This window comes from Copadichromis virginalis, linkage group LG5 (assembly GCF_057382275.1).
Source record: "Copadichromis virginalis isolate Kocher_CV1m ecotype Utaka linkage group LG5, C_Virginalis_male_GT1.1, whole genome shotgun sequence".
Classification (NCBI taxonomy): domain Eukaryota; kingdom Metazoa; phylum Chordata; class Actinopteri; order Cichliformes; family Cichlidae; genus Copadichromis; species Copadichromis virginalis.
In genome coordinates, this window is record NC_140622.1 from 11,009,304 (window position 1) to 11,036,492 (window position 27,189).

At 40.4% G+C, this 27,189-nt stretch overlaps 1 protein-coding gene and 1 long non-coding RNA gene across 2 annotated transcripts in view; one reads left to right on the forward strand and one right to left on the reverse strand.

Moving 5' to 3' along the window:
- Positions 1–13,309, reverse strand: part of LOC146708942 (caM kinase-like vesicle-associated protein) — a 46,115-nt gene extending 32,806 nt beyond the window's left edge. Inside the window, exon 1 of the mRNA XM_085455845.1 lies at positions 13,024–13,309. The gene's annotated coding sequence lies outside the window, so the exon portion shown is untranslated. The remainder of the gene's footprint in view (positions 1–13,023) is intronic.
- On the forward strand, positions 2,682–3,421 carry LOC146708943 (uncharacterized). Its single transcript, XR_014920635.1, has 3 exons — positions 2,682–2,857; positions 2,938–3,157; positions 3,248–3,421. It is a non-coding gene; the product is annotated as an uncharacterized LOC146708943 (long non-coding RNA).
- Positions 13,310–27,189: the final 13,880 nt, after the last annotated feature.

The window sequence follows — 27,189 nt, forward strand, 5'->3', positions numbered from 1 at the left end:
TGCTGATACAATTTTTTAGGGTAATTAAGATAAGGTAATATTAACCCTCTACAGTCTGAACCATGAAATAATTGCTAGAGAATTCAAATTTTTTGAAAATGAGTGTTTAGTGAACCTTCTAATGAAATAATTACGATTCATATGTTATTGCTTGCAAGAAGACAAATGAGACCTTCACCTGGAGCACAATTTGGGGTAAAGACCAAATTATTGTGTGATTGGGTGATCATTATGTGCAAGCAGATGCTACCACAGGTGATACCACTGTGGACTGTGTACGAATGGACGGACAACAGACGCGTGACCATTTAATAATGATTAAAATCAGTATACCTGGCAGCTACGATAGTTTTGTGCACAGACAGGCAAAACCGTTAGAACAAAAATGAAATAAGTTCATTATTGTCCAGACAGCAAAAACTGTTTCTTAAAATTTCCTTTTAAAAAATCTTTACACTGATTTACATCTGGAATCCAGGAATCAGGCAGCTCAAGGCAGAGGCCTTATCAGTATGCATGTACAGTACTTTGTTCTGACAGTCACATACTGTACACCCAAGAAAACTATGCACAAAGGAAAGCATGACTTTTTCAAACAGGCTGGTCTATGTGTACTTTCTTGTGGACAGTAGATTTTTCAGAATGGAGCTTGTGAGGATAATTTATCTCTACTGAAGATAAAAAGCGGGAAAGTTAGTTGTTCTTGCACAGCAGTTATAAAAAAAAATATGGCACGAGGGCCTAAGTGGCAAATTTGTTAAAGAGAGTTAGTAAATTACCACAAATTCAATAATTAGATCCGACATTTCTGCAGTCATAAATATGCAGAATGTCTGCCGAGGTCTTTAAAACATTGCCACAGAGCAGATTAATTCAACCTTCATGTCCTATTTGAGAAAAATCGCCTTTATGCTTGTGCAAAGACTGTTTGTTAAAAAGCTTTTCTGCAGAGTCAGTAATCTCTGGTGCAATGTAAACTAGGGATAATAACATTTTTGTCTTTGTCTGTAAAATATCAAAGATCCAGTTCGTAACACAGAAACCTACATACAGTGTAATGTCTAAGTAAGTAGGTCGTTTTTGCAATGTACACCACAGCGTCATCATATTTACCAGCTATTCTCTCTGGGGGGGGGCAGCAGGATGAGGAATGCATAATCTCCCTTGACAGAATGTTCATGAAAATTAGGATGGTGTCACTGCTGTATGCTTTTGGATGCTTGGAAAGAGAAGCAGGCTTGCACTGAACTTGTAGCTGCTTTACAAATGGCAGCTGAGTGGAGCAGCTACATTTCTCACTGTGCGCAGGTAAGCAGATGTTTGAGACACCGACTTTAAGAGAATTCAGTTGCAAACAGAATCACAGTGCTGTGGCTTACAAGTTCCACAAGAGCTTAAGTGCAGTCTCCATGGTTACATAGTACTCACATGGGTGAAATGGAACAGGGCTCGATCTGTAAGAGATGACATATTCACGGTGGAGAAAGAACTTTGCCTTCTGGAGGGAACACACTCTAACACCTCAGACTGGGGTGAGTACGTGTTGAGACCCACCATATGGACCCAGTGAGGGATGATGAGCTGTGTCTCATATGGCCTTGATAGCCCCGGTGGAATCGCGCCTGCCCACCAGCCCAGGCCCACCTGGTCCTTGGCAGAGCCAAAAGCAAAACTCATTCTCTGCAGGCGATACTTCCTGTTGCACACAGACAAGCGCTGAGCCACCCAAGAAACGTCATTCAGTTTGCATTTCCGCCAATGCTTAAATTGTTCTAGGCATTCATGCATGTTTCACACCCACAGTGTGATCACATTTGTCCTTCTGAAAGGAGACGATAGTTCACTCCAACCACGTCAGATCCAGCACAGCACTCCAACTTAGCCTTACTTATTTTATTGTATGTACCAACGGATGACCCAAAAAGGAAGTTCATTAGATCAAACATTTTATTCATTTAACCTTTTATTCATTGTTAAGTATTTGCTTCAATTTAACAATTCATAAAGTAAATGATCGCATTCATTTTATTAGCAAAAACCCATTCTTAAAATTTTCATTCATGAAGTGAGGCAGAGACTGAGCAAAACAGGCCTTTATGGTCAAATAGCTGCTAAGAAACCACTACTAAGGAAAAGCAGCAAGCAGAAGAGATTTGTTTGGGCCAAGAAACACAAGACATGAACATTAGACCAGTGGAAATCTGTGCTTTGGTCTGATGAATCCGAATTTGAGATGTTTGGTTCCATCCGCCGTGTTTTTGTGTGACACAGAAAATGTGAACGGATGGCCTCTACATGCATGGAGGTGTGATGGTGTGATGGTGTGGTAGGAAGGCTGGCTAGCACAGCATTCTCCCATCCGGTTTGTGTTTAGTCGGATCATCATTTATTTTTTTAACAGGAAAATGACCCCAAACACACCTGCAGGCTGTGTAAGGGCTATTTGACCAAGAAGGATAGTGATGGATCGCCACATGACTTGGCCTCCACAGTCACCTGACCTAAACCCAACCGAGATGGTCTGGGATGAGACGGATTGCAGAGTGAAAGCAAAAGGGCCAACAAGTGCTCAGCATCTCTGGGAACTCCTTCAAAGCTGTTGGAAAACCATTTCAGGTGACGACCTCATGAAGCTCATCGAGAGAATGCCGAGAGTGTGCAAAGCAGTAATCAAAGCAAAGGGTGTCATATGCTGTGGGAGTGTCTGGTTGGGCGTGGTCCAGGTTCCTGTCATTTGTCCCTGGGAGTGGAGTTGGCCAGCTCATCACCTGTTGTCAATCTCCGGGGCTCCACCTAGAGGGTTTTTAAGCCAGCACGGCCTGCCACTCCTCGCCAGTTCGTCCTGCTACCATCTGTGGTAAACTCGGCCTCCTCTGAGCTCTGACTCTGTATATCTGGACCTTGGGTTAATATGTTTTTGTTTCCTGTATTCTTCAGATTCTCCACCCATCGCACTCACCAGTAGTGCTGTTTTTGGTCTCCATCCTGTCCTCCCATCTGCTCGGAACCCGAGGATTATATACTCCACTTCTCCTCAGCCTGCCCTTCAGTCTGTATTCTCCATCTCTTCGAAATCTGGACCGGACTCTCCACTCTTGACCCTCTTTGGAATACACCCCTGGCAGCCTTTTCCCCGTTAAATGACTAGGGTCGCCAAGTAAGCCCAAGACTATTCACTGGCACTCCGTACCTTTGTCCCTTACTCGTTTGTTTCCCATTCAGTAACATTTCTCCCCTGTGTTTACAGAAGTTCCCGTTAGAAGTCTCCCCGTGCTCTACGCCGGTTTCTCCGCCCACGGATTTCCTTTAGTTTTCTGCGTATGGTTTTTGTTAAACCCAGTTCCGTTCACGTTTTGTTCTTTTCAATAAATTATACACAGTTCTAAGCAAATTGAGTCTGCTCTTGAGTCCACCGCATTCTCGTCCGTGACAAAGGGTGGTTATTCTGAAGAATCTAAAATCTAAAACATGTTTAGAGTTATTTCACACTTTTTTGTTTACTACATAATCCCATATGTGTTCATTCATAGTTTTGATGCCTTCAGTGACAATCTACAATGTAAATAGTCATAAAAATAAAAATAAAGAAAGACCATTAAATGAGAATGTGTGTCCAAACCTTTGACTAGTAGTGTATATATATCGATAGGCTCATTATAGTAAGATAATAACTTAACTTGGTTAAAGCCTTGTTTACCCAACACTATCACTAACAATGTCTTCCTTGTACTTAATGTTAAATAAGAAGAGATTTTTGCCAAACATACTGAACACATATGCACACACAGACGGGGTAAATCTGTAACCTATGAGCTGATGATACAGTAACATAGTGCAACACACTTACTGGCTCAGAGGAGTCCTTTGTAAATGACTGGAAAAGCACTACTTCTACATGTGCTAGTTAAAAAAACCTCCTGGTCTATAGCATTTGAAATTGATGCCACAACGTTAATTATAAGCAGATATAAACACATAACGCCAACTATGGGAAAGCAGCAGCACACTAATGCTTTGTTACATTGTATTGCAATTGTAATAACTTGCCCACTGAAATAGAGCAGACTCTACCGATAACGCTCATGTAATGTGGCTAAAAGCTTCTGAAGAGTTGCAAAAAGGCCCTTGAGGTTAAAACACTTCTTCTTCCGGTGGCACTTTTTTGAACATGTACGGCAGATTTAAGTATTCTCGTTGCTGTTGCTATGTATCAGAGTCCTTTAAAAGGATGCATGCTTCTTGACATGTGGCTCTCTTTTAATAATGCTCTCATGACGACAATGTTCCTGGCAGAAACAACATGCAACTGTTGAGGCACAACAAAGCCAGTCTGAAGTGACTGACTCATTTAACTCTATGATGGTTGGTGGCAAGTGAATGTATACGAATGTGTGCTGGGAAAACAGGAGCGGGTACACTAAAAACCCATGGGGTCAGTCCTCCTATGCTTGCTTGGCCTTTTTTGGTATAAGTTAAGAACAGGCTAACTGCAAAAAAACCCTAGAAATGGTGCTTCTTTACCTCCCACGTGAATGAAGAAAGCCTACCTCTGAGGCCTTTCTCCAGTCAGTAGTAGCTGTCTGTACCTAAATATACTTTCCTCTCTTTTCTTGCTTGGTCTAGGCAGTGATACAGTTAATCTCCTCTCTGTGTGCTGCTGCGCTCCATAAGAAGAGAATGAAAGGGAGAGAAGCGTATATACACGCTGAGAAAACAAGCAGGGAGGAGTGGCGAGGGGCCAGGTGACTCAGAACATGTGACAGGGGGGTCATTGCGGTGGGAGGCAGTGAGATGAATGACTGAGGTGTGAATCCGAATCGCTAATGGAGGCATCCACCCCCACCAACCCCTCTCTTCCTGAAGTCTGCGATTAGCTCATCTCCAGCCTAATGTCAGGCTACAGGGCTTCATCTTTTGAGCCAGGCGTTTGAATATTCCTGTTTTAATGTGAGAATCTGCAAAATTTCCAGATCTTCTCTGTGGTATTTGTTTATGCAACAGAGAAAACCAGATAAAGTGCATACATGGAAATTGTTCATTTCTGCTTTTCACGGGCTGTTTTGATGTACGACGGCTTGACCATTTTGCTTTATGTAAAATCTGAAACGCTTCCTTTTCACACTTCAGCAGCTAATCTGACCATTCACTCTGCCTGTTGTTAGTTGCCTTGGTTACACAGTCAGTGTGGCATCATAGTACAGTACCGATCCTGCTCAATGCAGAGAAGCGCACTGAGCAGAAGGGTGTGTGTTGCACGCTGCATATTACTAAAATTGGAAGACTTTTTTTTTCATCTTTTGGATGTCCAAGACGTTTGTTTATGTCACCAAACATCGAGTAGAGATAAAATATTCATGTACATTACAGCGCAGATAAGTGCTTCTGTTGTTGCCTTTCGTGCAAGAAGAGCAGGAACAGTTGTTTTGAATGATTTTTTATTAGATCTGCTCATTCAAGTCTACCACCTGCTCCCTCGGCTCAGTTTCCCTCCTCCCTTATCTGTAGTCGAGTGGGATTCATTCAATGTGAAGCTTCTACTTCTTATTAAAGAAGAAGGTTGTCAAATTAGCAAAGGATACAAATTTGCTCAGATATGGGACAGACTGAGACAAAACTACTGTCTGAAATCTTGGAATATGGCTGAATCCATCAGGATGTCATAATACAACAACATGTATGAAGGATAGATGGGTCTTTTGCAGTGATGATCTTAGAACTAACACCTAAATGTGCAGTCCTGTTTGGCATATCGAAACTTATTGTTGAGTTCGGCTCATTGTTTACCTAAACACACTGTTTTGGGCCATTGTTAGCAGTCCTACTGTTCCACTGTTCATGAACGTCTAAATTTAGATTTACTTTAAACTTTTAAATGGAAAAACAAAGATCTAATTGTAGCGGGAAATAAACATAAACACAAGATCAACCCAAACCAATCTAATACCAGAGAAAGAGAGCTGATAGCTGGGATATGTGCTGCAAAGCCAGTTCGGGATATCCTGGGTTTTATTCAACCCAAAATTCACAGTCCCATTAAGCGGTGTCATGAGGGTGTTTTCAACTCTGTTTGTGAACCCAGGTGTTCTGAATCTAACTGTGAGAGGTGAAATAGGCAAGTGTAGCTGTGTATTTCTCTCAAGAACTCAAAGCTATATGCTGCATACAAAGCCACGAGAGAAAACTGGCAAAACTGTTCCATCAATAGGGCACAAGGAGAGCATCTAACAATAATTACACTTGTGTATTCCAGTGATTAAATATGTTGCTTTGATATATTCTTGTAGTGCGTAAGTCAGTTTTAGCCTCATTCTTTGTGCTGGAATCCTGACAGTATTAAATGATCCTGGGAGCTTAATATATAGTCATAATTCAAAACAGTATGAAGGCTTACTTGCAGGTCTTATAGTGTCAACAAATGCAAGGCTTTAAAGCTCTAATCGCTCTGTCTTTTAGGATTATATCACCATACAAAGACCTTTAGAGCAATGAAATGGCAGCTCCCAATGCTGAGAATTTATTTCTTTTATATAAGATAAGTAGGCGCTCATCAGGGAAGGACACTTTTTTAAAAAAAAAATTTGTAAGAGCCCCTCTCACAAGCTGTCCACCGTGCTTCACTGGATCTTCTATGCAAGGCGGTGCTTTTATATGCATTGATATAAATCACTGCACGATATAAATCATCTCGCACATAACTTTTCTTGAGAAGGTTGTGTCGTCTTAAACACTGAGAATAAGGATAACAAGGTTAATAAGGATATCAGCCGTTAGATGACTTTCTGTTTTGCTTCTAAAAGTAAAAAGCTAGACTCCACCCACACAAGATAGGCAAACATGTACATTTAGCACCTAAAAAGAGTGCTAATTTCCTCAAGAGATCAGAAGTAAGAGAGGTGATAGTGGGCTTTTTTAGTGGTTTTAGGTTTCTGTTCTGTAACTTCCTTTTATAGTCCTGAACTATCACTTGAGCATCACCCCAAGCTTTTGGCTTTGGCCCTCTGCATCTGGGGTCCTGTTTTTCAGGCCCTCCTCTCCTGTGGTTCATTATACAGCTTTTTATGAAATTGCGTAACAGCTTGGTGTCAACTGTTTGCTTTAGCTTTCTCTCTCAAGGTGACATCTGGTCAGTGTTGTGTTCACAACCAGTTTCCAGGGCCCCCAAAGTGGTCAACAACCCCTCAGATAACCCAGGTTTAATGCTGTGTTTTATTGAGGCAATAAAGATAATGGCAGCTGCATACAACTAGCCAATGCCAAGCTATTTAAACAACAATTAAAAAACAGAATCCTACTTCCATTTGGAAATTACTAATTTGAGAATATACAATGAGACAATAGTGATTAAGCCTGCAGTTCACGTATGATTGAAGTTGCCTCCTTTAGAAAAAACAAAATCCTTGCCCTCCTTTAACATTTCTGATTTAATTGCACACTGTCTTAAAAGCTGCCAGCTCTATCACCGAGCCTTTCCTCCCCATTCTCCTCTTTTCTGCCAGAAGCCAAAGCCGCAGTGTTACACTTCTGAAAACTGCAAACTGACAAATCTGAGCTTGAAATCCAGAGCGAAGTCAGAAAACACACACAGACAATACAGCCTGCTCAAGCTGAAATACGCCTCCGTTTGAAGGTGTCTAAAAAATACTTTCTATCCCTCAGGCTGAATTCAGACTCTCATTAAGTCCTGATTCAGGGGGCAACTCAAGGCACATCTCTGCCCACGTGACCATGGTGACAAACGACCAGAGCGCCATTGATTGTAGTCACGCAACAGCCCCGTTGTATTCAGGTCCTGTCATACAACTTTAATGAAAACAGATTGCCCCTGTCCTTCAACTGTGCAACATGCAACAGGGACCAGAGCCACATGTAGGCAAGACAGTATTAAAAGAGACAGAAAAACCAATAACATTCCTCATGCGCAGAACACAACAAACATGAAAGTGCTTCATTTTTTTGTCCCAGATAATAATCTTGTTACATCGACAGTAGTTTTTTTTATTTAACTGATTTCGGAAGTTAAAAGGAAATATCGCTAGAAATTTCAACACATTTCATCAGCGTTTTGTTCTATAGGGCAGAAACATACTGCAGACATGCACTGATGTGCAAAATGTCAACGTCTAAATTTTCTTTAGACCCTCAAATATTAATGGAAACAACAATTTGTTTCAAGATGCAACACCACAAATCAACATCGCTTTAAGCCCCCTTTTTCTTCTCACTACTGTGAATGAGAAAATAACAGAGCAGGCAAAGTAGGGTGACAAACTGCCAATGACAGCAATAGGTAGCCTGTTACTTCTAATGCAGTGTGAAAAGGAGGAGATGTGCCAGATCAGGACCACACCAACGTCACTGCCTGATTTTTGCATAAGCAACTCACTTGCGGATGAAAATGTCAGACAACGGCAGAGCGAATCAATCCTGAGGTGAAATATTAATCTGCTTCAATTTAAAATTCCCCTTTAAATTTTCTATTTGTGGATGGCCAGGCAGCGTGGCTCTTTGAAGCTTCGTGGTGCTGTGGTAACCCTTCCTCTAAAGATGAGGTTTGAGGATAGAAACAACTCCTTCCTGCGTGATTTCCACATGGACACACTCTCTCAATTTATAAGGCTCTTAATTGTTTCCTCTCCGTAAACAGAGCCGGCAGCGTGACATGCTACAACACAACCACGCTCAGTGTCTTCCCCTGGTACGACCCATAATGACTCATGTCAACAACTTGTCCCAAGTGCCTGCAGAGAAAAAACCAGCCTAATAAGAAAGCAGCGGTGAGAGACTGACAATCCACAGCTGATCTGCTCTACAGAGCATGCACTGGCATCTTTCTTTTTTTCTTTTCCCATCAGCTTCCGCCTCCCTCACAACACCAAATTACAAAACACGTTGCAGTAAATAAGCAGAGCTGCAATACCAAGGAGAGAAACAAACAAAGCATCTTAAAAAAGTAAAGGTGAGAGTAAACAATGATCCATGCGAGGCACTGCACAGTCAGTGGTGTGTGGAAGTTGAAAAATGGACAAAAATAGTTTCCTGATACATATTGCATGTGCAACTACAGCCTGTAGCTCAGTGCTGTGGAAGTATCATTATACTGAACAACTCTTGAGGCGTGCAGATGTCAGAGCCTATTTTACAGCCTCTGAAAACTTGAGCTCTGATATTAGACTAGGATCTCACAAGTAAAAAGACATTAGCTGAGGCAGATTTCACAAAATATTTGAAGTTCCATTTATTATTATTGTTATTTTTTTTAATAAACTCATCTAATGCGTATCATTAGAGCTCTGTGGGTGTGGATTCATTGGATTTCACTGATTGTATATGAAACTTGGACGTAACTACTGTGACTTTTAAAGCCTTGGTCAGAGTAACTTGTAATCGTTGCATCTTAGTTTCTGAAGCCAGTCAAACCAGTCTGGACTCCAACATCATGTCATATGTAATAAGACTTGAAGAGATCAGGGAAGAGGTCTTTTGTGAGGAGTCTCTCACAGATTAGTAAGAATGTACTAAGTTCACTTTTCACAGAAGCTATGTCCATCTTTCATACAGGGTCTATGTGAAAAAGAAAAAGAACATAATTAGATTCTTAAATACTGGATTGATGCAAAAAGAGTTTTTTTGCATCTGCGTTTTCAAACAGTCGCCCAACTTCCCACTGGATAGAAGGACAGAGAAAAAAAATACATGAAATGTCCCGTGTGATTAAAAACAGAGGATGATGCTCAGTGCAGCTGACAGTCCACCTGACTGATTTTATATTTTATCGATTTTATACATCGGTGCACAATTCCAGACGCTGACTGTTGCATGCCACTCGTGAAAGTGATGATGGTCAATTCCACAGATGTATTTTCTTCTTCTGCTTTTATCAGCCTCCCAATGTATAATAATAAATCAGTAATAACATTTATTATTATAGCTGCTGTGATGTGTTTTAACAGTCAGAGGATGATCTGGAAGGCTGTTTGTATTGAAAATTCATTACTATAGGAGCTGTACCGTAGGAGCTTACAAGGATTCTGACAGTCAACCAGTAATGTATGCATACACTGTATGCTCAGTGTACTCATTTTAAATGCAACCTCCCTCTCTGTCACAAACGTGAGCGTCTTCTCTTTCATGTTGAGATTAGCAGCTTAATGTTAGATGCTGCATTGCGTGAGTGCTTAACAGCTGCCACAGGTATCACTGCAGGATTTTTTACTATAGCATACCCCTTATTTTCCTCTCACTCACTTGTCACAGTGGGGTATTGATTCACTGTAAATGGAGTGCTACAAGCACGGATACAGCAGCCGCTGTGCACTTAGTCTCTGACTTGATGGTATCACTTATTCCTGCTTGGCCGTTTGAGTCACGTGAGGCCAGCTTCGACTTCAATTTGATGGGCGGACAGGAGCCGCAGCAAAATTAGGAAAGCCGTCAAATGAAGCATATTAATTTAAACAGGGCACCCTGAATCAGAGATAATAGTGGCAGCATTTGCATACGTGGAAGTGGAAGTCAGCATGATTTATTTTGTTTACAGTATATGGTTTGCTGTGAGCATCACATCATATTTGCATGGCACCACATTTATGAAACTGAGGGTCTGCAGGCTGTTTGGAAATGGTTTCTAATGAGCAACAATGCATCATGCAATTTAATTTTCTCTCTGCTGAAATGTAGCATTTAATATGTTTGGCATGCTTATTAAGTCTAGAAAAATATTTTTTTAAGTGAAATAAACAGTTTAAATGGTAAAAATGTGTATCTATGAGGCATACCTCACATCTGTGTTATGTAAAGTCAATACAACAGTCAGCCTCTGCAGTGGCTGAGTATCCACATGCCTTTTGATTCCGCTCTTCAAAAGGAGAGACCGCACTCACACGCTACAGTCCTCATAAAAACAGCCCGTCCCATCTCTTATTACTTTATCTCTAACCCTGCCACACTCGGTGGATGTTTCTTCTGACTTAAGTCATTAAACTCCCCTCGCCCACTATGTTTATTTTCTCACAACATTGAAAACAATGTAATGAAAAATACCACACTGGGAGCATCTGTGTAAGCAGCACAGCCTCCTCCAAAATGAGCAAACTCCTCTGCTCCTCCTCATCACTGCATCACTGTTTCCACTTGTTAGAGCAGAAAAGAAATGCTATATATATATGATAATCTCACCGGTCCTCTGTGTGATATCTCACTGCAGTACATACCAATTTATGTACCAATATTGTGGCTCACTCTGTGTTCAGATCTACACACAGTACAGGCGCTCAGCACAACTCAGCTTTTTATGTTGGTCTTGCACATTAGTGGCTCTCAGCGGTCCCACAAAAATTTTAATGAGCACAAATAAACTATCTCAGAGACAAAGGATACAGTGTAATATTACATAATTGAATGTGCTGCAGTACTTTGAGAAAAAGCACAGATTTGAATGAGCAAACCTCGTGAAAGTGATCCCACAGCTACTTCTACAGACCAGGGGAACCAGCTCTGCTCTTCTCCCAATTATTTCTATTAATTAGCAATGTTACTGTTGTCCTCGTAGATAAACCAACAATAACAGATTCGTACATTTGCATTTGCCTTTTTCAAAACAGTCGCTGCACCTTCCACATCTATATTGTGCCAGAAGCTCACGCAGAGTCAAGAGCAGTTGCAATGCAAAGTTGGAGCAGCTCTCTCCCCGGAGATCTAATTGTGTACAAATTGCGAGGCTAGGTGGTAATCTGCTGCACTTTCCTGCTGCCACTGGGGCCACATGGGGTTAAGCGGAGGTCTGGACCTCTTCTGGGACTAAACAAATCATTACATACAGCTCACCAGTGCATCACCCTTCTTAAAGTACCTTAAGGACATGAGTTAATGATGAATGGCATGACTCTATAATGGAAATGCTGTAGTATTTATTTTCCTATGTAATTCTGAGTGTGACTCAATCATCTGGCAAGGGTACAGCTTCTATCCATTGCTAGCTGTTCTTGAGAGATCCTGATTTCAGCATAAAAAATAAAAAAATCTAAGATTTCCAACAAAACTAAACTTAATTGAATTAATACAAAGGTCATCAGTGCAATTTAGTGGTTTAAATTACCACTACCTAAAACATTTGCCCCTCATGACATATGTGAGGCATAATGAAAAACATGTCATTAAAACTTTTTGTTGATTAATTTGACCCGATTTGACCCGAACACGACAGGAAGGTTAAGTCAATTTTTTACATTCACATCTGGAAGTTTTCATCTGCTTCTGAGCAATGACAAAATGACTTAAGGTAAACCTCATTCAACAGCAGGTCTCAAAGGAACATTATTGACCTTTGACATGTCACCGTTTGCCAGCTTTTTTTCCCCACGGTGAAAGTTTGCTCTGCAGAGTGGCAATCGCCAGCACCGATCGTTTTATGATTGAATTTATCTGGGTGATGTGAGAGCATCTCCTGCACGTTCAGCATCAGCACGTACTGTGCATGTGTTTGTGCCGGGGGAACCAGTGAAGATAGAGTGCTGTAATAAACTCTGGGAATAGAAACTAGAGTGAAACTTGCTGTTAAGAATAAATAAATAATTAAACAAGGATTGGAGGTGTTAAGGATTCCAGTTCATTCTTCTGTATTCTTATTATTGGCGGACTTCGTTACATATTCAAATCCAGTTTTCTTGTGGATGCGATCACTAATGAAAAAGTGGTAACATGTGGTAAAATGTGGATGTCACATAACTTCATTATATATATATATATATATATATATATATATATATATATATATATATATATATATATATATATATATATATATATATATATATATATATATATATATATATATATATTAACCAAAATCGTCAGGTTGCAATAGTCATTTTATTCAGCACATTCTACAGAACAAACCCAAATGTTTGGGTTTACTAAACAGATCGATAAAATAAAGCCTGTACGTGGTCGCTTTTTTTTTTCTCTTTCACATTCCTAAATGTGGACGGCTATTCAGAAAAGAAAAAAAAAAACACCACAACTTACCTTGACTCCAAATTCCGCCACTAAACGTAGGATCCAGTGCCTGTCAAAGTCGAGTCTGTCCTCACTCCCCACTCCTATTACACTTTACGTCCCTGTGAAGTTCAGAGAAATAAAAAGTACTTCTACAGCCGATTCTAGCGCTCCTGCAGCCTGTGGTACTGTACCATCTGTTGTGCCCGTGTGCGTCGAGATCTGCACGGAGAGCAGGAGAGGAGATAGGAGGAGAAAGGAGGGGAGGAGGGGAGAAAAGGGAGCGAAGGGTCCGGAGCGCACGGCACAGCGAATAGGACACAGTGGGTACGGAGGAGGAGGGGGGGCGCAGAGACAGGAGTTAATCTCAGATATACTGATAAAACTAAGAAAAGCGGAAAGAAAAGAAGTAAATTAAAAGAAAAAAGGTGATTTTAGGGTTAAGCGAGTTGAGATGTCGCCTTCAGATAGGTTCACTCGTTTGTAACCTCGAGTGATTGATTGACACATAAAAGCAGTGTGAACGTATTATGCGTGTGTAAGTTTGCTACCAGCAACTGTGTTAACAAACTTAGCCGTCAGAACGGAAGGGAACGCCGGGTGTGGGTGATGTAGAAAAAGAAATGACTCTGACCGATGTGCTGGCAGCAAATCAGAGCCATGAAGCTTCTGCTATGGCTCAGTGTGATGGACTGATTTACTTTGATTTACCGAGTACGGAAACAACACTGACAGATTTAATGATCTTTATATTTTTTAGTGCATCACTTAAATACAGATTCAATCAGTTTATTTTTTAAAATCCTTCTTAATTAATGTTCTAGTGCCTCCTTTCAGACTCCACACCGTTTAGGTGAAGTAAACTCATTTGTACCATCGTTTGTTTGCTTGTTTCTTGTTCCGTGTTAAAATGTTTTCTCCTTTTTTCTTTTTCCTTCTTTCTTTTTTGAAATAGAGGTGTTGATCCAGCTGTGAGGTTACAGGTTGACTTTTTTTACTCATTGAGACCTGCATTTATGCCCTTTAAAGCCCATACAGGTGTATGAGCACATAAACGAGGAATTGTGAAAAAGAAAAAGAATTCTTACACGAATTGTTTTTAAATCTGTAAATAATGATGATAAATAAATAAATGATAAGTATTGTGCAATCACGTGCACCTCCAGACATTTTTCATAAGTGTGGCCATGTGGGGAGCGACTAAAAGTACTGGGATGGCACACCAAAATTACAAATTGAAGTTTTACTGTACTGTTGTCAAATATAGATTACTTGAAAAATATGTCCAAAAAGAAAGGATATGAGTAGTTAATTTCCTGCTATTAAAGATGATATCACTGAAAATAGGTACAAATGACAACCAAATAAGATTTTGAAATCCATGATAATCTGTTTTAATAGATTCATTGACAGACTGACTGAATGGAAGTCCCAACCATCACTTTAATGATTCTTAGCAGAGCTGAGGAGAAGCAGCTGAAGTTATAGTAAAATAATGCCATCACATCACAAAATGATCTTTTAAAATCTCTTAATTGGAGAATGAACTACGATCTTTAGTTAATTCTCATGATTATTCTGTATGTTCAACTGTTTAAAGTTATTGCATTTTAACATGTGGAGTTTTCTGTGGAGATCTTTATAATCCCTTCTTGTGGCTTTTTTGTGACACAACTGGCAAAGTTTTATGTTTTATTCAGTAGGTATTGCATCAAACCATTTTGGAGTGTAGTGCTTTTTGTGATTATATGACTATATCTTTAGTATAAAGGAGTTCCACTGACAACCGTACAAAGGTGATGGCAGAGATCTCTCTGGGTCACTGCCATGTCACAAGTACAATGAGAAAATCTGTTTTTTTCTTGGTTTTTTTTCGTCGCTGGGATGCAGGAACCTATATGAAGCTAATTCAAGAATCTGACTGTTATTGGAGATGAAATGTTGCTCTAACATTCTAAAAACCCTGAAGCATCCTAATGTCCACAAACATTAGAAATGAAGTGTGGGGGGAACATATAGGCTAATGGAAAACCTGGTACTGAAAGCAACAAATGGATGGAGACAACATTCAATGCTCCATATGTGCTCACAAATAAAAGGCCAAAAGAGTCCAGAAATTATATTTAATAGAAACAAAGATTTTTAATAACTAATCTAAATGAATTACTCTAAAGACTCCCAACAAACAGTTTTACAAACTGTTCTACCACCTCGTGCAAAAAGAAATAGATTCAGCAGAAATCTGCTGAGCCAAATAAACCTGAAGCTTCCCACCCAGGACGAACATTTTCGCTGCGTCGCAGACAGACCGTTGACCGCGGTATCACTGGGTGCCATCTGGAAGTATTGAGAGAAGCCAACATGTCATACTGGTCATTTATAACTAATGCCAACTGGGATCACGAGTTTTCAGCTATTCACGATGTGCTCACCAGCATCGATCACTCTTACGATGGCGTGGCAGAGGAGCTTTGCAGCAATGCGAGGTCATTTATTTCCAGGGATCGGTGCACTGTGTTGAATAGTTTTACCTCAGCCTTCTCAGAAGCATGTGTTATGAAACACCAATCTTTTTTAACCAAGCGTACGTGTTGATTTTTATACTTCTAGGTGATAATAGTTAAGTTTGACCTCTGGATACACCCGTTACCTGTTACTTCCTCTTTCTAGCAGACACGACACTGAGAGCAGTCTAGTAACTGAAATTTTGATAAGAAAGCAAGCCAGGATTCCTCAAGAACTAAGCATTATTTCCTGAGCTGCTACAAAGTTTACCTGTTTAAGGAGATATTAATATACTTCTTATCTCTCTCTGCATGTTCACGAACAAAGGAATAAAGCAAAAAAAAAAGACAGGATTTATAATGCTGAGTGGCACAGAGCAACATCTGACACGTTTAACAGTTAGTCACTTTGTTGTCAGTCACGACTACACCTGTGATGTAATGAGGCAAAGCAGTAGTTAGTGCAGAATGTAGACTCAGCTGTCATCTCGACTCAGAGACAGACGAGAGTCTCAGGGATCTGTCGCTACAACATCATGTTCTTCCTCATTGTGCTGCAGTCTCAAAAAATGTCTTAGAGTCGACATCGTTTCTTTTTCTGCTGATACTTTTCATTGTAGTGCACACTTACTGACACGTGTTCTTAAGGTGGAGGACCAAGTAGCCTTTTAATTCATTTACAGCATGAAACTATGAAGGGTTTGTCCTGCATAGTGTCCATATGAAGCGTGATTATCATATTCTGTGTCCTCCCTACTCACGCTTTTTTCTTTGTTGTATTTCTGTCCCTAATTATCTTCTCCGGTCGTTATTCACAGCGTGCCAAGTACTTTTGCTCACAGACTGTGCTGTTTTGCCGCAAACGCCTGATATCACCACAGCATCCGTGGCCTTGTAGCATCACGGCGCTAAAGCTGGAGTTGCTATAGCAACGGGTGATCAGAGGGGTTATTTTTCTGTGTTCGTGAACATATTGAGGAGATGATGGGGAAAAGATGATTTTTAATCAGTCATCAGCCTGATAGCGTTGTGCAAGCGCAACCCCACAGCACGCCAGGCATTTTAAAAGCCTGCAGAGTAATAAATGTCAACCTGTTATTGTTCCTTAACTCCAAAACATGCCAGGACACTGAATCTGATGTAATCAGTATAATATGTCGCTGTGATTTTTTTTTTGGTAGCCATCCATGATTAAATGGTTCCTCTGGCAGCAAACTGCCACAGAACAGATTCTCCTGAAACAAGCTTTTCAGATGACGCGAAATCATGAAGGGCGCAGTGTGATTCGGTGTGGCCCCTGCGGAGAGGGTGCTGCTGTCACTTGTAAAGGTCACAGCTGCAGGCATCAACAGCAATGTAAGTTTTATATGATTATTTAGCAATTGAACATAATCACTGCAGATGTTAAGGTGATTGCAATGCACTTTGAAATGCAGTAAATTTAAGATTTTTTGGCAAATGTTTGAGTGCAGGGAAGACTGTGAGGAACAATATGGTAACAAAACATAGTTTATAAGTAATTTTGTCATAAATGAGTACTATAGAGTACAGTATTACATTTTTAAAACATTACAAACAAATATGATACAGGCTATATTATTAATGTCAAATCCAGTCATGGAAGCTTTAAGATCCTCAGTTTTTCTCTCTGGATAAGAAAGCATTATTCTCATTATAAATCATTGAAAGAGCAAACCATGTGAATTTAAACAATTCTGTGGATTCTGTCATTGCAAGTCACATCTCTCCAGAGGAAAGCTGATCTTTTTTTAAAATTTTACCTCCTCCCATCACAGCCCATCACAGCACTTAGAGGACTCTTTGCAGCCAGTGGATTTATCCACTTGCCCAAGATTTTTTTTAGCATCCTACATCACAGCTAATGGTGAAAAAGAAATTAAAATTAGAACAACCAAAAGGCAGCAGAGGGTAAATATGGGATCTGGTTCTCACTGTGTTACATAATGATACTCTTGAATAACGTCAATGGCAAATGATTTGAGTTGCAAAGAAGCAATGAGAGAACCTGCTGACCTCAAAGGGCTTTTTCATTTATTTTCAATACACTCAGCCAGAAGTGCCTCTGCTGCTCACGTTAAAATGCACAAATCAAAATTTGAGACTTTGCAATGTGTCTTTTAATCCTTCATAGGGTTTCAACATGGTAATTTTTAAATGTGTCTGAGTACTAAACAAATCCCAGTGTGCCAGGCTAGATCTAATATTTTATCAGAAGCAGAGAGATTTTAACGTACACTGAGCGATGTAGTGTAGAGTTTAATTATTAGATAGCTGCAAAAGATGCTTTTTGTTTTGTTTTTTCTTTTCTTGCTAAAATGAAAAGCCGATCACAGGGAGCCTTATTCACCATTCCTCTCTCGTAAAGCTGATTACGCTCCAGCAGGTGAGTGTGCTGGCATCAAATGTTTAAGTGCCAGAGCTCAGAGGGGTTTTCAGTGCAGGCACACAGCCAAGTGGAGAAGCTGTTCAGCATTCAAATGTCTTCATGTCTGTTTATTTATGGCAGGTACTGTATCGGTACTTGCCAAGAGTCTCTGTGCTATTTCTGGTTCCCCTGAAATAACAAACAAAGGAAGCTCATTTTTTTTGCGAGGTGCTTTGAGGGCCACATTTAGATTATATGAATGGAAAACTATGGTCACCATAGAAATAAATGCTCAACATACGTTATTACACAAACCTGTTTCAGGCATCAGTGCACCCACCTCTTCTTCCCTGGACAGCTGGATGCATTGCTTTGCCCTGTTTCTGCCACTTGTGTTCAAGTTTAACTTTCAAGCACCGCCTGTTAACCAAAGCTGTGTTGGCTTTCCGTGAGAGTGATTCATTAAGTTCTTATCAGAATCGTACCAGCATGGCTAACACAGAGAGAGTTAGACAACCATTCACAACACTCACATTCACACCTATGGGCAATTTGGATTCACCAATTAACCTAAGACCACTACGTGTGGGAGGGAGTACCCAGCGTGAACTCACACAGGCATGGGGAGAACATGCAAACTCCACAGATGGCACAATTGAACCCTTGACCTCCTTGCTGTGAGGCAACGGTGCTAACCACTGGACCACCATGCTGCCTGTAATAGATTCATTCACTCACTCATTCATTCATTAGCATTTATATTCATAATTTGCAATCACCAATGAACTAAATAAACATGCATTTCAGGAGGAAGCCTGAGCACCCAGAGGGAACTTGGATGACACTCAGCATCATGTTTGGAGGCTGAGTTTTAGCTGGTCCACAGCAAGCATTTATATATGTCTGCAGAGGCATTCCTTCAAAGAAGCATGTACTCCAACAAGAAGCCAGCCTCTGACACAAGTCGTGCTTTCCTTAGTCCTTATGCATGTATAATGTATTCGCTTTGGAAAACAACAGTTGTCATCACAAAACACCAGCTGTGGACATCTTTATATAGGCAGAGGCCCTGCAGCTGATTTCTTATTTGGCATCCGTTGTCCTCGGGCTCTCTCTGTAGGCAAAGTCCATCAAAGTCCAGGCAAAGTGGTTTGAAGTGACAGCTTGAAACAAGAATATAGATGCAACATAGGATTGAATTGACACAAAAAGTAAAATAATGCAAGTTCACCATGCAGGGGAATGCAAACTACAGGGAGGGATAGTGCGCTTCAATTGGTTTTATCATAACAATGGTGTTTCAAAGTGACTTGAGATGTGTCCTGTGTCTGCAAAAGAGAGAGAGGGAGGGAGAGAGAGAGCATCTGAGGGTTACTTCATCATGCATTAATTATGACAGGATTTACTTTTCAGAGCAGTTTTTATATTCTTTTATTTTTATTATAACCAACTGCCAGGGGTTAGAGGCAAAATTCAGTCAGTGAAAAGCTTTCTTCCCAGGAAATAGTTTTTTCTCATCTATCAAAAATAAAATTTAGATGAACGTGATTAAGTTTTCAGATTCAAAAGAAAAATTATTCTCTGTTGGAAATGTTTTAAAGCTCATCCAGCTAGTAGGAGCCCTAGTTTCAAAGCTCCTTCTTCAACAGGACCCCCTTCATATCCCGAAGTTTGCTGTCAGTGATCAGTAGGGATGTTAATAGCTAGCTATTGTTCTTGTGTCCTTTTGAAGGGAACAGGGCTTGATGAGTCACATTCAGATTTTTAACAGTATCCTGCAATTCTGCTGAGCTACAGTAAAAGTCACCAGCAGTTTCCTGTGCCAGACTCTTCGGGTCCATCTGTCAGACTGATATCATACCACGAGATCAGAAGGGCTGCCAAACATTGTTGTAATCCTGTTTTGCACAAGGAAGTAAAACGGTGAAATAATCCTCTGCCAACAAACCGATGGATGTAAATTATCATAAAAGGATGTTTGATTGTGTTATACATCATCTTACTGTATACTGTTTTTGTGGGATAAACCTAATAAAGGCCAAAAGAAATAGTGCTCTACATCGTCATCTTTTGAGGGCAATCAAAACTGTGCAGTTATTTGCAGCCAATGAAAAGAATGGCCACTCAGATCCTGATTAACAGTCATTACCAAGTCAGCTTTAACTGAAGGACTGAACCACTCAGAAAACCCTGGATTCACACATTTCCACTATTACCACTCGTGTTCTGTTTTGACTGCCAGGATCTAGTTAAACAGCTTTCCAACACTGAACTTTCAGACTATGAAGAGTTCTTTGGAAAGGGCTAGCATGTGAGAAGGATGTGGCGCTCGCTGCTTGGGGCGACCATCTGCAGAGCCTCTGGCGAAGAGCAGATCATCCATAGTAATAGCTGTTTCTCAGTGCCATGCTGCTAAAGCCCCTCTCAAGGCAGAGAAGCACATGTGTTGCAGTTACCTCCTAGCACGTGGCATCATCAAGCAGAAAGAGACATCTTTGTGGTCCATGTGGTTCGTGGGCCAAAGAGCCACCTATCAAGTACCTCCAGCCTAGTTTATCTAGGAATACAACTGTTAGTGCTTGAGAAGTAATGTATGGAAGCCCGTTTCCGCCACTAAAAAAAAAAAAAGGATCCATAACTCAAAACTTTGAGTTATTTTCTCGAATTTCCGAGTTATTTTCTTGAAATTTCGACATATTAACTCAAAATTTCGATTTATTAACTCGAAATTTTGAGAAAAGTAACTCGAAATTTCGAGTTAGCGCTGCCAATCAGTAATCTACGTGAATGACGTCATTTCCTTGTTACCCGGAAGCTGAAGCCCTCAGCTACAAATGCTACAGCTAAGCTACCGGTATTACATCCAGTCGTGAATGCACAGATTGCTGAGTGTTTTCAGCCTGGCTTCACAAATGATGAAATCCCTGTGTTATTAGCTGAATCACATGGTGTTACTATCAGCAAACGTACTCGCGAAAGCGCCAATTTGTTGGGATCCGTTTTTGAGTGCGCATTCCTCTGCGCCATATGCTTCCGGGTAACAAGAAACCGACCTCATTCACGTATATTTTTGATTGGCAGAGCTAATTCGAAATTTCAAGTTATTAACTCGAAAAAACAAAAAAGCTAGTATCCATAACTCGAAATTTCGAGTTATGGATACTAGCTTTTTTGTTTTTATTTAGTGGCGGAAACGGGCTTCCATAGTAATGTCCTTCTCACTGGATTAGCAGGTATTTAGTCAAAGTCCATGTTAAAAGAATGCAGTAAACTATGATGGTGAGAGTGTGCTGATTCAGGTTGCAGTGCAACACGAGGTATAATCCATTAAGTCCACTTTGAATGACAGATCAATGAGGTTGAAGCTTTCTCAGATGCTCAAATTTGTACAGACACAGTTAATACTGTGAGACAGGATTTCAAACCACTCAGCTGTGGCAAAAGTTCAAACACATTCCTGTTTGTTTGTTTGTGATGTTAACACCCGATTTGCATCCCAGGAAACAGAATGAATGAAACAAATGATTCAAGGTTTAATGCAACTTTAACTTTTAACATTACTGATCTCAAACCACCATAATACTCTGTTTAGCCTGATGCTTGTTTTATGGTATTGCAAAGGTAATTTGCCTAAATAACCAGTATGCAACCAGTATGCTAACTTTTGCCAACCCTGACTCAGAATAATCATTTTCCAAAAAAAGATTACATCATTTCCACATGCTCATTTCTAAGCTACTTATTTGTTTGCTAACATACAAAATAAGTAAGCTCAGAACCAGATATTCTGACCATGCAATAACCAACTACAAGCGACATTAACATCAATTATAAGCCCTCAAATGTATTTGTGTTATAACAGAGGCTCAAGCTTAAATACATCTCAAGCACAATAATGAAATAGAGAATCCAAAGATAGGAGCTACTGTTGTCAAACTGTTTTCAAGACAGCGTTAAGACAAGGAGGGGGGTGGGGGACTGAATACACAGTGCATACAGGATTGTAGCTTTCAGTGACACTGAATCTGCATATGGTAAGCAACTTGCTGGGCTTTGTAGTGCCCCCAAGACAATAGTGGTGCTAGCAATGACAAAAAGAAGTGCACAGGGATCTTAAACAGTAGGAATATACAAATGGTTGTAGTCCTGACCTGATGTGCAGCGTTTCAGGGTTGAACACTAAAATCTGCTTGTTCTCTGAGTGTAGCCATAGACCCTGTTTGAGCAGAGCTGGAGGTGCCAAAGGAGATGGCCAAGTATATATTAGCTGTGGTGTTTCTTGTTATTGTAGAACATTTATGATCTTATCCCAAACATCTATTGCAGCCTTTGCATGGCAGTGTACTTAGAAATCAGCCTTTTGCTGCCACACTAGTACCCTTATGTTCTGACTATTATACTGTTAAAGTAGAATTATAGTTGCTGCTGATGTAAAAGAGAAACATGATTCTGTTAGCAATATAACTATTCCATTTGGAGAAAATGGACTTGAGTCCGATCAGATGCATCTCTTATAAATCAAATTGTAAAATTCAGAAAAGAAAACTCCGGGGGAATAAATGTCCTGCACAGTTGCAGCTATTACAGTGAGTCATGCTCACTGTGCTGTGTAATGGCAGCATTATAAAAAAAAAGTGTCATTTTCAAGCTGAAATAGAGGTCAGGTTCTGATAAAGCTTTGAAAGGCAGGTGTAATTTATTACAGTCTATAAGAAGGCAGAACAGTCGTGAATCGCCATTTTCAGGTCGTGAGTTTCTCCTGATACAACCAATCTTGTTAACGCGCCTTTATTTTCTATTAAACTCTGATCAAGTCTGCAGCATGACAGTTTTGGGCTCATACCTGAGGTCATGTCTGAAATTATAGTTAGATGATCTGAGTTGCCCTACTGTGAACTACTTCTGAATCACAGCTACCTCGCCAACAGGGGTGCTTCACAGACAGATGGTTTCCATGGCAACATTATTTGATAAGCTCTCTCAAAGCGATCAAAAGGGGGAATAAAAAGCCACCTACTTAATAAGTCATAGACTGGTGAGTGTGACTCTATCACTGCTTTGTGAAATTTGGATGTCAGTTTTTGCACAATGACAGCGGGTTTATTCAGGTGGAGGGCAATTATGTCGCTGTGAATCAAAATCCAATTGCATTTGGTGTACACAGCTCTCATATCGAAGTGCTTCCACTGATGCGCCGCCAAAAAATGGCACAAAGACTAAAGTTATCAGAGTTATGAATATGTGAGATAAATGATAATCAGAGTTAAGTTTGCTAGATGGAAAACAGAAGTTTAAAAATACTTTTTTATCTTTCTGCAGCTTATTATGTTTTCACTTGAGGGGCTGAATTTCAACCGAAAAATGTATGGGTCAAGATAAGTTTACCCAGCAGCTGCAAGGCTGTGAAAATCGTACATTGTGTCGGTGTGTGCTCATGCACCCTTTGTCTCCCTCTCTCCCTTCCTCTTATTTACCCTGTCTAATATGATTTATGATCTTACATAGAACCGAGAAAATGTTTGCATTAGATCACTGAAAGCATGACCCACATTTATATGTATCTTTGTCATATCTGCCACAACAAATCACTCACTAATCCTATATATACCAGCGTTAGACATGATTCATAAGCACCAACAATTAAATCGAACGATTACAGATTGGATGACACAACTTTATTTATGCATGCATGGTGACCTACAGTACAGGGCCCAGCATCATTATAGGCTGTTGAAGTTGGGTCTTGACAGCCTGGTTGCATAATCCTCATTGTTATGTCCCAGTACCTGCAGAGCAGAAGTGATTGCAATAAAAATGGTGGGAGTGGCAAAGCAGGCACAGGGTGAGGCGAAAAATCAAGCTCCGTCTCCCTGATTGAGGGCATAGAACCCAGCAAGGTAAATGTGATAACAGACACCACAGAAATGTGTTTGTGTTTGCATGCATGGCAGAGCAGCCCAAAAAACTTTGTAAAGCACTTCCATGCAAGCTTGAGCAAAAGAGAGTTTAGCTTCTGTTAAAGCCATCTGGCACCCCTTTGATAAGATGCGACTGAACTGTGTCATATTTTCTTCAGCTGGCTTGTCCATTAACACTACAGACCATAGAGGAGACCGAGACAGAGAGCGGCACACAGTGTGTGTGTGTGTGTGTGTGTGTGTGTGTGTGTGTGTGTGTGTGTGTGTGTAAGAGCTGGTGGCTGTGGGTGTGTGTGTGTGTGTGTAAGAGCTGGTGGCTGTGGGTGTGTGGGTAGGTGGGCGGTGTGGGATAGGGGCACTCAGAGAACAACAGGGAGAGTAAATGTCATTTCAGAACCCAGCACCTTTCCGCTAACATGCCACCCTCCTTTCACTCATTTACAGTTTTTCTCAAATGTTAAAACACAAAAGCCAATCCTGTAACCCAAATGACCAGTAGTCTAAACACATTTACTAAATGTAGCCACCATATTCCAGTACCATAAACACATGTCACATGAAGACACAATTCACAAAACACAACCCTCTGTACTCATAAATCTAAACACATTTTTCCGTGCTAAAACACATGTTGCAAAACAACTCTGCTCATATCCTCAAATGAAAGCCCATGTGATGCAAAATGCTTGCCACAGTCACCAATCTTTGAACACAGGGAACACACCTGGCGTCATTCACTACACACAATGACTCAAAATTGAAGACACTTGTTGCTAATGCTGTACCCACATGTAAAAGCAAGTTCAGAGTGCACAGTATGCTGAAGATTCCAAACAAACACAATGGATGAAGGCAGAGTCAGGGGAAGAGGAATTTGATGCAGAGGAGGGAGAAGAGCTGGCCCTGGAAGAAGAGGAGCAGGCCAATGAGGAAGAGGAGTTCAAATGAGAGGAGGAAGAGGAGCGACCAACGAGGAAGAGGAGAAGGCCAACATGGGAGAGGAGAAGGTCCAGGAGGGAGAGCAAGACAACCTCGCACCATCATTACGGACGAGATGCGAGCAACAGCTCAGCGACATGATGCCGCACAGTGATTGTGGTGTGTGTGTGGTGTGAATAACGTAAATAAAAAAACTTCACACCCTGTTCATGTTTTCAAGATTACTGTTGTGTGCAATAGATTCTGTTTTTGCATTGAGTAGTGTTACAGTAGTGTACGTACATGCAGGATTTTCTATAGATTTATACTACTCATATGAAACTCACAAATCTAAATGCCTAATCCTCTGCAGAGATCTACGACGATCCGTTACTGTATAGTTTCTAAAATATGCATTGGCAGTTATGAAACAAAGAACCTTCTCACAAATTGAGCATTGTGTTTTCAATTGTTTTGCTGTAGTGTGTAATGCTGTGTATAGTGTTTACAGTTTTGACAGCTTCGAGCTGCTCTCTTGGTGTGGGAGTTTGAGTTTTGCAGTGGGAAGGTGTGGTTGTGTTTATGTAGCTTTAGAGAAGGGTGTTGTGTGTGTGTGTGTGTGTGACAAAAGAGATGAAGAGGATTTATTTGTAAGAAAGAGAAAACAAAGGAGCAGAGGAGTTGACCTAAGGGGAGGACACTTTTTCTGCACTTAATTGCTAGCAGTCTCCCGGGATACAGAAGATGATCGTGTGGGCCTTATTCAGGACAATGTTGCAAAACCTCAGCCTGTTTGGCATTTTCTCATTTAATAATGCAACTGTGTGAAAAGTACAGGAATTTTTAAGACAAACAACTTCCAGGACTATTCATGAATTTTTGAGCAATATGTGTCCATAGACACGATGGATCAGCAGTTCTTCTCATCCCCTTCAATTCATGGTTCAGCAGCTGGAGAAGGCTCCCCATCCCCAACCAAGTTGCTGTTTAGCTGTCAAAAGTCTAAGTGAGCAGAGAACACTGGATGAATGATGTGGGGAGTGATCGGTGATTTTATTGACGGTGAGATGAAGTTCAAAATGATTCCTATTCCTATGAGATCATCGAATCTGTACTGTACTACACTGCTTCTTATCACGAGCATCCCACGGTGCCCGATGAGTCTAATTAGAAAGCAGATACAGACGGAAAGCAACGTAAACATGTGCTTGCAGAATGATTTGGATGAATTTCAGCTCGTACTGGGTGTTCCGGAAAGTGCCAACCTTGTCACACAACACATATTTCATACTTAAACAAATTCAATATGGCCCTGAGTAGAATCAGTGTGTGAGCAAATTGCACAGAAGATAATGTATCAAATAACAGGCTAAATCCAATTTCACAAACACATCCCCTAGAGTAAGATTCTGATAACTTGACAGCTAATCCTTGCTTTCATGCACTCATTGAGAGTATGAGAAGAAAGAGGCAGCAATCCCTTATTGTTAGATGGAAAACATGGAATTTTTATGTAAATAAGCTTTTATTTTGTCATTATCCTTCCACCAAGTTCTGCTTGAAATGGATTTTCTATTTCCAAATGTACATCTTTCAGTAGGAGTCCAGGTTACACAGGTCACCTACACTAAAATGGACTTAAGCATACACTTACTGACACGCACATATTAACAGATGAGTTTCTCATTTATCTTTGTATGAGTGGGGGTAATCTGCATTTAAAATGTATTATACAGATATCATTTTGATTATTGATCCAAGTGGTTGATATAGAGCATATCTATAGTTAGCAGTGATAAACAAAAAGTAAGTGCAATCACTTTACAGATGGAGCTTTCTTACATATTGTCTTGATGCATCCTCAATCATCCAGGTAAGTAAATCTTTCTTACATACATTGTTGGATATTTTGTTGGCAAATAAATCTTGTTGCTGTTACACATCTGCTTGAAATCCACAAGCTTGTCTTACCCTGTGTGTATTCTCATTGATTGCTCTGTCATGTAGAAGTCCAGCATGCGTACCTGTTCGCAAACTGTATGGTGAAACTTAAAAGTACCTCAAGCCAAAGATCTCAGTTAGTTACTAAAGTTATGTACTTTGCTGAAAACAGAAAACCTTGAAGGGACGCAAGAATATGGAGAGTTATAAAAACAGATACCTTCAGTAACGCTAGAGTTAAACAGTTGAACTGTAATGGAAAATGGATCCTAATGTATCCCTCTAGTTCAGGGGTGGGGAACTCCAGGCCTCAAGGGCCGGTGTCCTGTAAGTTTTAGATGTGTCCTTGATCCAACACAGCTGATTTGAACGGTTGCGGAGACTTTTTAGTCACACCATTGAAAAAGCACTCTAGAGCCCTGTAGAGGGAATGATAATCTTAAAATGTAGATTACTCAATAAATGCCTTTAAAATTCACTGATAATATTTTATTGACTTATTCAAAGGAAGTTTCTATCTCAAAATGTA